The sequence below is a fragment of the Salvelinus namaycush genome, chromosome 17 (assembly GCF_016432855.1).
Source record: "Salvelinus namaycush isolate Seneca chromosome 17, SaNama_1.0, whole genome shotgun sequence".
Taxonomy (NCBI): Eukaryota; Metazoa; Chordata; class Actinopteri; order Salmoniformes; family Salmonidae; genus Salvelinus; species Salvelinus namaycush.
Window position 1 is genome coordinate 35,727,112 of NC_052323.1, and position 14,919 is coordinate 35,742,030.

A 14,919-nucleotide genomic window follows, 5' to 3' on the forward strand; every position below is an offset into this window, starting at 1 on the left:
AATAACAAAAAATATTCTCTTTAATGCGAAAAAAGACAAACTACAGACTTCCTTCTTGTTCTTCTCTTCCGCCTGCTCCCTTGGCTCTCTCTGTCTCTCTCTCTCTCTTCTCCCATCTCTCGTTCTAAAGAGCGGCTGGTATCATTTTAGATCAGTGAAAATAAAATGCTATTTTTTTTTTTATCTGTGTCTGTATCAGCTGGAATACTGATGATCATTGGTCGTCGTAGTTGCAGACCGTTCTGGAGCAGAACAGTGGAAGGTGGTTTACGTACAGTGGGGTCCCAAGTTATTGACATCCTTGATGAAGATGAGCAAAAATTACTGTATAAATAAATAATTCAAATACTGTGCTATATTGTCAGCTGAAACATTGGGAAATTATGTTATTTTATACTGATACAATTGCTCAGAGAAAGAGAATGTGTGTAGCCCTTACTTGCAGTCAAATGACAAAATGGTCTCATGGTTGGAATGTTATTCATATTTTCATAATTTCATAATTAATCAACATTATTTAAAAAATAAAATGCCCAAAAACTGGTGTTTCTATGTCAAACAGTTTTGTTAAATGTCAGTCTTCTATAATGTATATAACGTGTAGAAGTGCAAACTATAAAATGTAATACATTTCAACTCTATATCTGACATGGTACAGGTGTATTCATTGTTTGTGCCCATAACCTTGTGTGTGAGGTGAATACTTTTGTTTCAAAGTAGATTTGTTTAAGACTACCAATAAACACTCTGTGTGACCCTGATTTAGCCCACTGCAGTAAAATAAACACTCTGTATGACCCTGATTTAGCCCACTGCAGCAAATAAACACTCTGTGTGATCCTGATTTAGCCCACTGCAGTAAAATAAACACTCTGCCTGACCCTGATTTAGCCCACTGCAGTAAAATAAACACTCTGTATGACCCTGATTTAGCCCACTGCAGTAAAATAAACACTCTGCCTGACCCTGATTTAGCCCACTGCAGTAAAATAAACACTCTGTGTGACCCTGATTTAGCCCACTGCAGTAAAATAAACACTCTGTGTGACCCTGATTTAGCCCACTGCAGTAAAATAAACACTCTGCGTGACCCTGATTTAGCCCACTGCAGTAAAATAAACACTCTGTGTGACCCTGATTTAGCCCACTGCAGTAAAATAAACACTCTGTGTGACCCTGATTTAGCCCACTGCAGTAAAATAAACACTCTGTGTGACCCTGATTTAGCCCACTGCAGTAAAAGGTAGTGGTCAAAATGATTAACACACTTGCTTTCAATACCTTTTAATAGCTCACCTTGTGAGGATAATGGTACTGAGCCTTTTTCTCAAATGTTTAATGAGTTGGAGAACACATTGGGATATTGGACAATTCCGTCCATACAGAACCTTTCCAGATCCTTGATAACCGTAATCTGCCTAAAACCACAAGTTAACCACAAGTTTTCAATGGGTTTAAAGTCCGGAGACTGAGATAGCCATTCCAAAGTGTTGATTTTTTTTGGGGGGGTAAAATAAAACATTTATTTGAGGATTTTTGATGTGTGCTTGGGGTTATTTTCTTGCTGGATGATCCACTTGCGGACAAAGTTTCAGTCTCCTGGCAGAGGCAACCAGGTTTTTGGCTAAAATATCCTGGTGCTGGGTAAAGTTCTTTATGCCGTTAACCCAAACAAGGCCCCCAGCACCAGTGGAAGCAGAATAGTCCCATAACATCAAAGATCCACCGCCATATCTTACAGTAGGTATGGGGGTTCTTTTCCGATCATGCATTCTCATTTCGACGCCAAACACACTGCTGGTGTTCATGGCCAAAGAGCTCTATAATCATGGCATCTAACACATGTAAGCGTCTGGAGTTTGCTAAACTGCACCGCCTGCAGTTTGCTAATCTGCACCACCGGGAGTTTGCTAAACAGCACCGCCTGGAGTTTGCTAAACGGCACCGCCTGCAGTTTGCTAATCTGCACCACCGGGAGTTTGCTAAACAGCACCGCCTGGAGTTTGCTAAACAGCACCGCCTGGAGTTTGCTAAACAGCACCGCCTGGAGTTTGCTAAACAGCACCGCCTGCAGTTTGCTAAACTGCACCGCCTGGAGTTTGCTAAACAGCACCGCCTGGAGTTTGCTAAACTGCACCGCCTGGAGTTTGCTAAACTGCACCGCCTGGAGTTTGCTAAACTGCACCGCCTGGAGTTTGCTAAACTACATCGACACTTGGTCTGGAACAGGCCCTATGGTCAGATGACATGAAAATAGAGGTATTTGGCCACGCACACCAGGGGTGGGTTTGTCATCCAAATGAGAAGGCACTAGATAGGAAACAAGGTTCTATTATGATGCTATTGTGACAGCGTGTTTATTCTGAAGGACATAAGGGGCTAAATGTCTGTCTTCCGTATTAACCCTCTGAGAATGAACACACTTCGTAATCTTCCTGAGGCTCTGATTCTCAGAACCAACCTATTCTGTTCTGAAGCTCTTTCGAACCAACCTCTTCAGAGTACCTGAAAGAAAAGCATAAATTCCATAGGAATGTTTTTCTCCAACTGTCTCGCTTTGTCTGGCATTAAGCCAGCACAATTCTTAAACAAACGCTTGTTTTCATGCTAGAAGATACCCATTGACTTCCAGTCATAGACCTTACCGTGAAATTCTTACTTAGAAGACCTTAACCAACAATGCAGCTCAAGAAATAGATTTATGAAAATATTTACTACAAATATTTACAAAAAATATTTACTACTAAAAAAAATGGACACAATAAAATAACAATAACATGGCTATATACAAGGGGTACCAGTACCGAGTCAAGGTGCAGGGGTGCAGGTTAGTCGAGGTAATTTGCTCATGTATGTAGGGGTTTAGTGATTTGTAGGGGTTTAGCTGACAACTTTACGTTTTTTTTTATTTTTTTTATTTTTTTATTACCGTTTATATTTTTAGTTTTTCCATCGCAACTTTTTTCCCTCATTCAACTTTTTCACTCCGGACGCTTTATCTGGACATGGTTCGTCAGCACCTTCAACAGCCGAAGCTAAGTAGTAACATTAACATGATGTCTTCTAATTGCAGTCGCTGTACTCATAATATACAGGAGAACGATCGCCTTACGGCGAGGATAGCTGTGCTGCAAGCCCAGCTTCAGACGCAATCGTTAGGCAAGGGTAATTTCAGTGTAGGAAAGGAAGAAACAGCGTCTGTGCCACCAGTAAGTACAGATACTAACGTTAGTATAAACCCCCCCGCACAGTCCCCGCAGCCGGACAACTTTCTCATGGCTTCTGGAGGGAAATGCTGTTGGAATGCTCAACTGGTGTCGCTCATTCAGCCGACAGAAACTTTCAACCGGTTTTCCCCATTATATAGCGAGTCGGAGTCTGAGGCTGAGTCTTCTCTTGTCTCTACTCCTCCCGCTACGGGGTCTGAGACGCCGAAGGCTCCAACTATTAGCTCTGACAAATTGAAAACCCTAGTCATTGGCGACTCCATTACCCGCAGTATTAGACTTAAAACGAGTCACCCAGCGATCATACACTGTTTACCAGGGGGCAGGGCTACCGACGTTAAGGCTAATTTAATAACTTCTTATGGCTGCAAGGGATAGTATTGAGTAGCCAGTGAAATCGTGCCCATTTCAAACGGCCTCGTACTCAATTCTTGCTCGTACAATATGGATATTATTATTATTATTGGATAGAAAACACTCTCTAGTTTCTAAAACCGTTGGAATTATTTCTCTGAGTGAAACAGAACTCCTTTGGCAGCACTTTCCCTGACCAGGAAGTAGAATGTCAGAAATATATGCTCTATTCAACTTCCTGCCTATACATGGTCATGACACGTAGGAGTCTACGTACACTCCATACGCCTTCCTCTGGGTGTCAAGATGATGTGAGAGAAGAAATGTTGTGTTTATCTTGGTCTGGGGTGGAATAAAAGCTATTTCTTTGACGTGACCGTCCACTTCCGGTACTTTGAAGGGCGCGACTTGGAAGTGCGATTGCCTTCTGTTTTGCTGCCGTAATGGATGACAACTATCTCCGGCTCGGATTTTCTTTGATACATGTGACCATATCATCGTAATGTATGTTTTTTCAATATAGTTTAATCAGATTATTGAAATTTTTTCGGGAGTTTTGCCGTGTTCCGTTCTCTGACTGTGTTTACGTTGGAGAGATCAGTGCCACTCGGCTAGTGCCCATGCTAAATGGAGAGGGAAATTTGCCATTCTGAATCCAAACAACGACTCATCTGGACAAAGGACACCTTGTTCAACATTCTGATGAAAGATCAGCAAAAGTAAGACCCAATTTATGATGTTATTTCATATATCTGTCGTGCATGTCAACTGGTCGTGGGCGCCCAAGTGTTTCTGGCTATTGTGGCTACGCTAATATAGCGCTACATTTTGTTTTCGCTGTAAAACATTTAATAAATCGGAAATATTGTCTGGAATCACAAGATGCCTGTCTTTCAATTGCTGCACACTATGTATTTTTCAGAAATGTTTTATGATGAGTAATTAGGTATTTGACGTTGGTGTCTGTAAATATTATGGCTGCTTTCGGTGCAATTTCTGATTGTAGCTGAAATGTAAACTATGATTTATACCTGAAATATGCAAATTTTTCGAACAAAACATATGCTATACATAAATATCTTATCAGACTGTCATCTGATGAGGTTGTTTCTTGGTTAGTGGCTATTTATTTCTTTATTTGGCCGAATTTGTGATAGCTACTGATGGAGTAAAAAACTGATGGAGTAAGAAAAGTGGTGTCTTTTGCTAACGTGGTTAGCTAATAGATTTACATATTTTGTCTTCCCTGTAAAACATTTTAAAAATCGGACATGTTGGCTTGATTCACAAGATGTGTACCTTTCATATGCTGTATTGGACTTGTTAATGTGTGAAAGTTAAATATTTTTTAAAATATATCTTTTGAATTTCGCGCCCTGCACTTGAAGTGGCTGTTGTCATATTGATCCCGACTTAGGGCTTGCAGCCCAAACAGGCTAAAGATGGTGCTGGCTAAAGCTAAATCTGGTGAGTGTAGAGAGTATAGAGATATTGTTATCCACGTCGGCACCAACGATGTTAGGATGAAACAGTCAGAGGTCACCAAGTGCAACATAGCTTCAGCGTGTAAATCAGCTAGAAAGATGTGTCGGCATCGCGTAATTGTCTCTGGCCCCCTCCCAGTTAGGGGGAGTGACGAGCTCTACAACAGAGTCTCACAACTCAATCGCTGGTTGAAAACTGTTTTCTGCCCCTCCCAAAAGATAGAATTTGTAGATAATTGGCCCTCTTTCTGGGACTCACCCACAAACAGGACCAAGCCTGACCTGCTGAGGAGTGACGGACTCCATCCTAGCTGCTCTCATCTTATCTACTAACATAGATAGGGCTCTAACTCCTCTAGCTCCACAATGAAATAGGGTGCAGGCCAGGCAGCAGGCTGTTAGCCAACCTGCCAGCTTAGTGGAGTCTGCCAATAGCACAGTCAGTGTAGTCAGCTCAGCCATCCCCATTGAGACTGTGTCTGTGCCTCGACCTAGGTTGGGCAAAACTAAACATGGCGGTGTTCGCCTTAGCAATCTCATTAGGATAAAGACCTCCTCCATTCCTGCCATTATTAAAAGAGATCGTGATACCTCACATCTCAAAATAGGGTTACTTAATGTTAGATCCCTCACTTCAAAGGCAGTCATAGTCAATGAACTAATCACTGATCATAATCTTGATGTGATTGGCCTGACTGAAACATGGCTTAAGCCTGATTAATTTACTGTGTTAAATGAGGCCTCACCTCCTGGTTACACTAGTGACCATATCCCCCGTGCAATGTTGCTAACATTTACGATAGCAAATTTCAATTTACAAAAAAAAAAAATGACGTTTTCGTCTTTTGAGCTTCTAGTCATGAAATCTATGCAGCCTACTCAATCACTTTTTATAGCTACTGTTTACAGGCCTCCTGGGCCATATACAGCGTTCCTCTCTGAGTTCCCTGAATTCCTATCAGACCTTGTAGTCATAGCAGATCATATTCTAATTTTTGGTGATTTTAATATTCATATGGAGAAGTCCACAGACCCACTCCAAAAGTCTTTCGGAGCCACCATCGACTCAGTGGGTTTTGTCCAACATGTCTCTGGACCTACTCACTGCCACAGTCATACTCTGGACCTAGTTTTGTCCCATGGAATAAATGTTGTAGATCTTAATGTTTTTCCACATAATCCTGGACTATCGGACCACCATTTTATTACGTTTGCAATCGCAACAAATAATCTGCTCAGACCCCAACCAAGGAGCATCAAAAGTCGTGCTATAAATTCTGACAACACAAAAATTCCTTGATGCCCTTCCAGACTCCTTCTGCCTACCCAAGGACGTCAGAAGACAAAAATCAGTTAACCACTTAACTGAGGAACTCAATTTAACCTTGCGCAATACCCTAGATGCAGTTGCACCCCTAAAAACGAAAAACATTTGTCATAAGAAACTAGCTCCCTGGTATACAGAAAATACCCGAGCTTTGAACCAAGCTTCCAGAAAATTGGAACGGAAATGGCGCCACACCAAACTGGAAGTCTTCCGACTAGCTTGGAAAGACAGTACCGTGCAGTACCGAAGAGCCCTCACTACTGCTCGATCATCCTACTTTTCCAACTTAATCGAGGAAAATAAGAACAATCCAAAATTTATTTTTGATACTGTTGCAAAGCTAACTAAAAAGCAGCATTCCCCAAGAGAGGATGGCTTTCACTTCAGCAGTAATAAATTCATGAACTTCTTTGAGGAAAAGATCATGACCATTAGAAAGCAAATTACGGACTCCTCTTTGAATCTGCGTATTCCTCCAGGGCTTAGCTGTCCTGGATCTGCACAGCTCTGCAGGGCCTGGGATCGGGAGAGACACTTAAGTGTTTTAGTACTATATCTCTTGACACAATGATGAAAATAATCATGGCCTCTAAACCTTCAAGCTGCATACTGGATCCTATTCCTACTAAACTACTGAAAGAGCTGCTTCCTGTGCTTGGCCCTCCTATGTTGAACATAATAAACAGCTCTCTATCCACCGGATGTGTACCAAACTCACTACAGGATGTGTACCAAACTCCTATAGGCTGTCTCGTCGTTGTCGGTGATCAGGCCTACACCACTGTTGTGTCATCAGCAAACCACGCGGTTGTGGGTGAACAGGGAGTACAGGATGGGGGACTAAGCACACACCCCTGATGCTGCCGTGTTGAGAATCAGCGTGGCGGATGTGTTGTTGTCTACCCTCACCACCTGGGGGCGGCCAGTCAGGAAGTCCAGGATCCAGTTACAGAGGGAGGTGTTTAGTCCCAGGATCCATAGCTTAGTTATGAGCTTTGTGGGCACTATGCTGTTGAACGCTGAGCTGTAGTCAATGAACAGCATTCTCACATAGGTGTTTTTGTTCAGGTGGGAAAGTGCAGTGTGGAGTGCGTTAGAGATTGCGTCATCTGTGCATCTGTTAGGGCAGTATGAGAATTGAAGTGGGTCTAGGGTTTCTAGGATGATGGCGTAGATGTGAGCCATTACCAGCCTTTCAGTGCACTTCATGGCTACTGATGTGAGTGCAACGGGGCTCTAGTCATTTAGGCAGGTTACCTTCACTTTCTTGGTCACAGTGACTATGGTGGTCTGCTTAAAACATGTTGGTATTACAGACTCGGTCAGGGATAGGTTGAAAATGTCAGTGAAAACACTTGCCAGTTGGTCCGTGCATGCTCTGAGTACACGTCCTGGTAATCGGTCTGTGAAAAGTTGACCTGTTTAAAGGTCTTGCTCATATCGGCTATGAAGAGCGTGATCACAAAGTCGTCAGGAACAGCTGGTGCTCTCATGCATGTTTCAGTGTTGCTTGTCTTGACGCGAGCATTAAAGGCATTTAGCTCGTCTGGTAGGCTTGCGTCAGTGGGCAGCTCCCGGCTGGGTTTTCCTTTGTAGTCCATAATAGTTTGCAAGCCCTGCCACATCCGACGAGTGTCAGCGCCGGTGTATTAGGATTCAGTGTTAGGCCTGTATTGACACCTGTTGGATGGTTCGTCTGAGGACATAGCGGGATTTCTTATAAGCGTCCAGATTATCGACGTCATCGATGCACATATTGATGAAGCCGGTGACTGATGTGTTATACTCCTCAATGCCATTGGAGGAATCCCTGGAACATATTCCAGTCGGTGCAAAACAGTCCTGTAGCGTAGCAACCACGTCGCCTGACCACTTCCGTATTGAGCGAATCACTGGTACTTCCTGCTTTAGTTTTTGCTTGTGAGCAAGAATCGGGAGGATAGAATTATGGTCAGATTTGCCAAATGGAGGGCGAGGGAGAGCTTTGTACGCGTCTCTGTGTGGAGAACAGGTGACAGAGTTTTTTTCCCCAACCCTCTGGTTGCACATGTGACGTGCTGGTAGAAATGAGATGAAACATGTGACGTGCTGGTAGAAATGAGATGAAACATGTGACGTGCTGGTAGAAATGAGATGAAACATGTGACGTGCTGGTAGAAATGAGATGAAACATGTGACGTGCTGGTAGAAATGAGATGAAACATGTGACGTGCTGGTAGAAATGAGATGAAACATGTGACGTGCTGGTAGAAATGAGATGAAACATGTGACGTGCTGGTAGAAATGAGATGAAACATGTGACGTGCTGGTAGAAATGAGATGAAACATGTGACGTGCTGGTAGAAATGAGATGAAACATGTGACGTGCTGGTAGAAATGAGATGAAACATGTGACGTGCTGGTAGAAATGAGATGAAACATGTGACGTGCTGGTAGAAATGAGATGAAACATGTGACGTGCTGGTAGAAATGAGATGAAACATGTGACGTGCTGGTAGAAATGAGATGAAACATGTGACGTGCTGGTAGAAATGAGATGAAACATGTGACGTGCTGGTAGAAATGAGATGAAACATGTGACGTGCTGGTAGAAATGAGATGAAACATGTGACGTGCTGGTAGAAATGAGATGAAACATGTGACGTGCTGGTAGAAATGAGATGAAACATGTGACGTGCTGGTAGAAATGAGATGAAACATGTGACGTGCTGGTAGAAATGAGATGAAACATGTGACGTGCTGGTAGAAATGAGATGAAACATGTGACGTGCTGGTAGAAATGAGATGAAACATGTGACGTGCTGGTAGAAATGAGATGAAACATGTGACGTGCTGGTAGAAATGAGATGAAACATGTGACGTGCTGGTAGAAATGAGATGAAACATGTGACGTGCTGGTAGAAATGAGATGAAACATGTGACATGCTGGTAGAAATGAGATGAAACATGTGACGTGCTGGTAGAAATGAGATGAAACGTGTGACGTGCTGGTAGAAATGAGATGAAACATGTGACGTGCTGGTAGAAATGAGATGAAACATGTGACGTGCTGGTAGAAATGAGATGAAACATGTGACGTGCTGGTAGAAATGAGATGAAACATGTGACGTGCTGGTAGAAATGAGATGAAACATGTGACGTGCTGGTAGAAATGAGATGAAACATGTGACGTGCTGGTAGAAATGAGATGAAACATGTGACGTGCTGGTAGAAATGAGATGAAACATGTGACGTGCTGGTAGAAATGAGATGAAACATGTGACATGCTGGTAGAAATGAGATGAAACATGTGACGTGCTGGTAGAAATGAGATGAAACATGTGACGTGCTGGTAGAAATGAGATGAAACATGTGACGTGCTGGTAGAAATGAGATGAAACATGTGACGTGCTGGTAGAAATGAGATGAAACATGTGACGTGCTGGTAGAAATGAGATGAAACATGTGACGTGCTGGTAGAAATGAGATGAAACATGTGACGTGCTGGTAGAAATGAGATGAAACATGTGACGTGCTGGTAGAAATGAGATGAAACATGTGACGTGCTGGTAGAAATGAGATGAAACATGTGACGTGCTGGTAGAAATGAGATGAAACATGTGACGTGCTGGTAGAAATGAGATGAAACATGTGACGTGCTGGTAGAAATGAGATGAAACATGTGACGTGCTGGTAGAAATGAGATGAAACATGTGACGTGCTGGTAGAAATGAGATGAAACATGTGACGTGCTGGTAGAAATGAGATGAAACATGTGACGTGCTGGTAGAAATGAGATGAAACATGTGACGTGCTGGTAGAAATGAGATGAAACATGTGACGTGCTGGTAGAAATGAGATGAAACATGTGACGTGCTGGTAGAAATGAGATGAAACATGTGACGTGCTGGTAGAAATGAGATGAAACATGTGACGTGCTGGTAGAAATGAGATGAAACATGTGACGTGCTGGTAGAAATGAGATGAAACATGTGACGTGCTGGTAGAAATGAGATGAAACATGTGACGTGCTGGTAGAAATGAGATGAAACATGTGACATGCTGGTAGAAATGAGATGAAACATGTGACGTGCTGGTAGAAATGAGATGAAACGTGTGACGTGCTGGTAGAAATGAGATGAAACATGTGACGTGCTGGTAGAAATGAGATGAAACATGTGACGTGCTGGTAGAAATGAGATGAAACATGTGACGTGCTGGTAGAAATGAGATGAAACGTGACGTGCTGGTAGAAATGAGATGAAACATGTGACGTGCTGGTAGAAATGAGATGAAACATGTGACGTGCTGGTAGAAATGAGATGAAACATGTGACGTGCTGGTAGAAATGAGATGAAACGTGTGACGTGCTGGTAGAAATGAGATGAAACATGTGACGTGCTGGTAGAAATGAGATGAAACATGTGACATGCTGGTAGAAATGAGATGAAACATGTGACATGCTGGTAGAAATGAGATGAAACATGTGACGTGCTGGTAGAAATGAGATGAAACATGTGACGTGCTGGTAGAAATGAGATGAAACATGTGACGTGCTGGTAGAAATGAGATGAAACATGTGACGTGCTGGTAGAAATGAGATGAAACATGTGACGTGCTGGTAGAAATTAGATGAAACATGTGACATGCTGGTAGAAATGAGATGAAACATGTGACGTGCTGGTAGAAATGAGATGAAACATGTGACGTGCTGGTAGAAATGAGATGAAACATGTGACGTGCTGGTAGAAATTAGATGAAACATGTGACATGCTGGTAGAAATGAGATGAAACATGTGACGTGCTGGTAGAAATGAGATGAAACATGTGACATGCTGGTAGAAATTAGATGAAACATGTGACGTGCTGGTAGAAATGAGATGAAACATGTGACGTGCTGGTAGAAATGAGATGAAACATGTGACGTGCTGGTAGAAATGAGATGAAACATGTGACGTGCTGGTAGAAATGAGATGAAACATGTGACATGCTGGTAGAAATGAGATGAAACATGTGACGTGCTGGTAGAAATGAGATGAAACATGTGACGTGCTGGTAGAAATGAGATGAAACATGTGACGTGCTGGTAGAAATGAGATGAAACGTGTGACGTGCTGGTAGAAATGAGATGAAACATGTGACGTGCTGGTAGAAATGAGATGAAACAGATTTAAGTTTGCCTGCTTTATTAAAATATCCCGTTTAGCAGCATCCTCTTTTTATCTATGCAGGCTATTTGTGCATTATTTATTATTTAAGCCAGCTCATGTTGTTATTTTAGATGTGTGTAATGTTCATGGCCGCCGCATCGCTGTGCCAGCCCGTCATGGAAAGAGATGAGAAGATCCAGTGGTATTTTGAAAGATTTAAGTTTATTTTCCTGTAACAAGTACTAGTTTTCCATTCCGTCTCGTTAAGTTACCCAGCTGTAACGGAAATCTCTGGTTCATACTGTAGGCCTACCTGCAGTACAATACTACATTAATCACAGTTCACATACTGTAGGCCTACCTGCAGTACAATACTACATTATTCACAGTTCACATACTGTAGGCCTACCTGCAGTACAATACTACATTATTCACAGTTCACATACTGTAGGCCTACCTGCAGTACATTACTACATTATTCACAGTTCACATACTGTAGTCCTAGCTGCAGTACAATACTACATTATTCACAGTTCACATACTGTAGTCCTACCTGCAGTACAATACTACATTATTCACAGTTGACATACTGTAGGCCTACCTGCAGTACAATACTACATTATTCACAGTTGACATACTGTAGGCCTACCTGCAGTACAATACTACATTATTCACAGTTCACATACTGTAGGCCTACCTGCAGTACAATACTACATTATTCACAGTTCACATACTGTAGGCCTACCTGCAGTACATTACTACATTATTCACAGTTCACATACTGTAGTCCTAGCTGCAGTACAATACTACATTATTCACAGTTCACATACTGTAGGCCTACCTGCAGTACATTACTACATTATTCACAGTTCACATACTGTAGGCCTAGCTGCAGTACAATACTACATTATTCACAGTTCACATACTGTAGGCCTACCTGCAGTACAATACTACATTATTCACAGTTCACATACTGTAGGCCTACCTGCAGTACAATACTACATTATTCACAGTTCACATACTGTAGTCCTAGCTGCAGTACAATACTACATTATTCACAGTTCACATACTGTAGGCCTAGCTGCAGTACAATACTACATTATTCACAGTTCACATACTGTAGGCCTACCTGCAGTACAATACTACATTATTCACAGTTCACATACTGTAGGCCTACCTGCAGTACAATACTACATTATTCACAGTTCACATACTGTAGTCCTACCTGCAGTACAATACTACATTATTCACAGTTCGCATACTGTAGGCCTACCTGCAGTACAATACTACATTATTCACAGTTCACATACTGTAGGCCTACCTGCAGTACAATACTACATTATTCACAGTTCACATACTGTAATCCTACCTGCAGTACAATACTACATTATTCACAGTTCACATACTGTAGGCCTACCTGCAGTACAATACTACATTATTCACAGTTCACATACTGTAATCCTACCTGCAGTACAATACTACATTATTCACAGTTCACATACTGTAGTCCTACCTGCAGTACAATACTACATTATTCACAGTTCACATACTGTAGTCCTACCTGCACTACAATACTACATTATTCACAGTTCACATACTGTAGGCCTACCTGCAGTACAATACTACATTATTCACAGTTCACATACTGTAGGCCTACCTGCAGTACAATACTACATTATTCACAGTTCACATACTGTAGGCCTACCTGCAGTACAATACTACATTATTCACAGTTCAAATACTGTAGGCCTAGCTGCAGTACAATACTACATTATTCACAGTTCACATACTGTAGGCCTACCTGCAGTACAATACTACAGTATTCACAGTTCACATACTGTAGGCCTACCTGCAGTACAATACTACATTATTCACAGTTCACATACTGTAGGCCTACCTGCAGTACAATACTACATTATTCACAGTTCACATACTGTAGGCCTACCTGCAGTACAATACTACATTATTCACAGTTCACATACTGTAGGCCTACCTGTAGTACAATACTACATTATTCACAGTTCACATACTGTAGGTCTACCTACAGTACAATACTACATTATTCACAGTTCACATACTGTAGGCCTACCTGCAGTACAATACTACATTATTCACAGTTCACATACTGTAGGCCTACCTGCAGTACAATACTACATTATTCACAGTTCAAATACTGTAGGCCTACCTGCAGTACAATACTACATTATTCACAGTTCGCATACTGTAGGCCTACCTGCAGTACAATACTACATTATTCACAGTTCACATACTGTAGGCCTACCTGCAGTACAATACTACATTATTCACAGTTCACATACTGTAGGCCTACCTGCAGTACATTACTACATTATTCACAGTTCACATACTGTAGGCCTACCTGCAGTACAATACTACATTATTCACAGTTCACATACTGTAGGCCTACCTGCAGTACAATACTACATTATTCACAGTTCACATACTGTAGGCCTACCTGCAGTACATTACTACATTATTCACAGTTCACATACTGTAGGCCTACCTGCAGTACAATACTACATTATTCACAGTTCACATACTGTAGGCCTACCTGCAGTACAATACTACATTATTCACAGTTCACATACTGTAGGCCTACCTGCAGTACATTACTACATTATTCACAGTTCATATACTGTAGTCCTACCTGCAGTACATTACTACATTATTCACAGTTCAAATACTGTAGTCCTACCTGCACTACAATACTACATTATTCACAGTTGACATACTGTAGGCCTACCTGCAGTACATTACTACATTATTCACAGTTCACATACTGTAGGCCTACCTGCAGTACAATACTACATTATTCACAGTTCACATACTGTAGGCCTACCTGCAGTACATTACTACATTATTCACAGTTCATATACTGTAGTCCTACCTGCAGTACATTACTACATTATTCACAGTTCATATACTGTAGTCCTACCTGCAGTACAATACTACATTATTCACAGTTCACATACTGTAGTCCTACCTGCACTACAATACTACATTATTCACAGTTGACATACTGTAGGCCTACCTGCACTACAATACTACATTATTCACAGTTCACATACTGTAGGCCTACCTGCAGTACAATACTACATTATTCACAGTTCGCATACTGTAGGCCTACCTGCAGTACAATACTACATTATTCACAGTTCGCATACTGTAGGCCTACCTGCAGTACAATACTACATTATTCACAGTTCAAATACTGTAGACCTACCTGCAGTACAATACTACATTATTCACAGTTCGCATACTGTAGGCCTACCTGCAGTACAATACTACATTATTCACAGTTCGCATACTGTAGGCCTACCTGCAGTACAATACTACATTATTCACAGTTCACATACTGTAGGCCTACCTGCAGTACAATA

At 41.7% G+C, this 14,919-nt stretch overlaps 1 pseudogene; it reads left to right on the top strand.

The window, feature by feature from the left end:
* Positions 1–14,919, top strand: part of LOC120062200 — a 168,517-nt pseudogene that overhangs the window by 148,455 nt on the left and 5,143 nt on the right.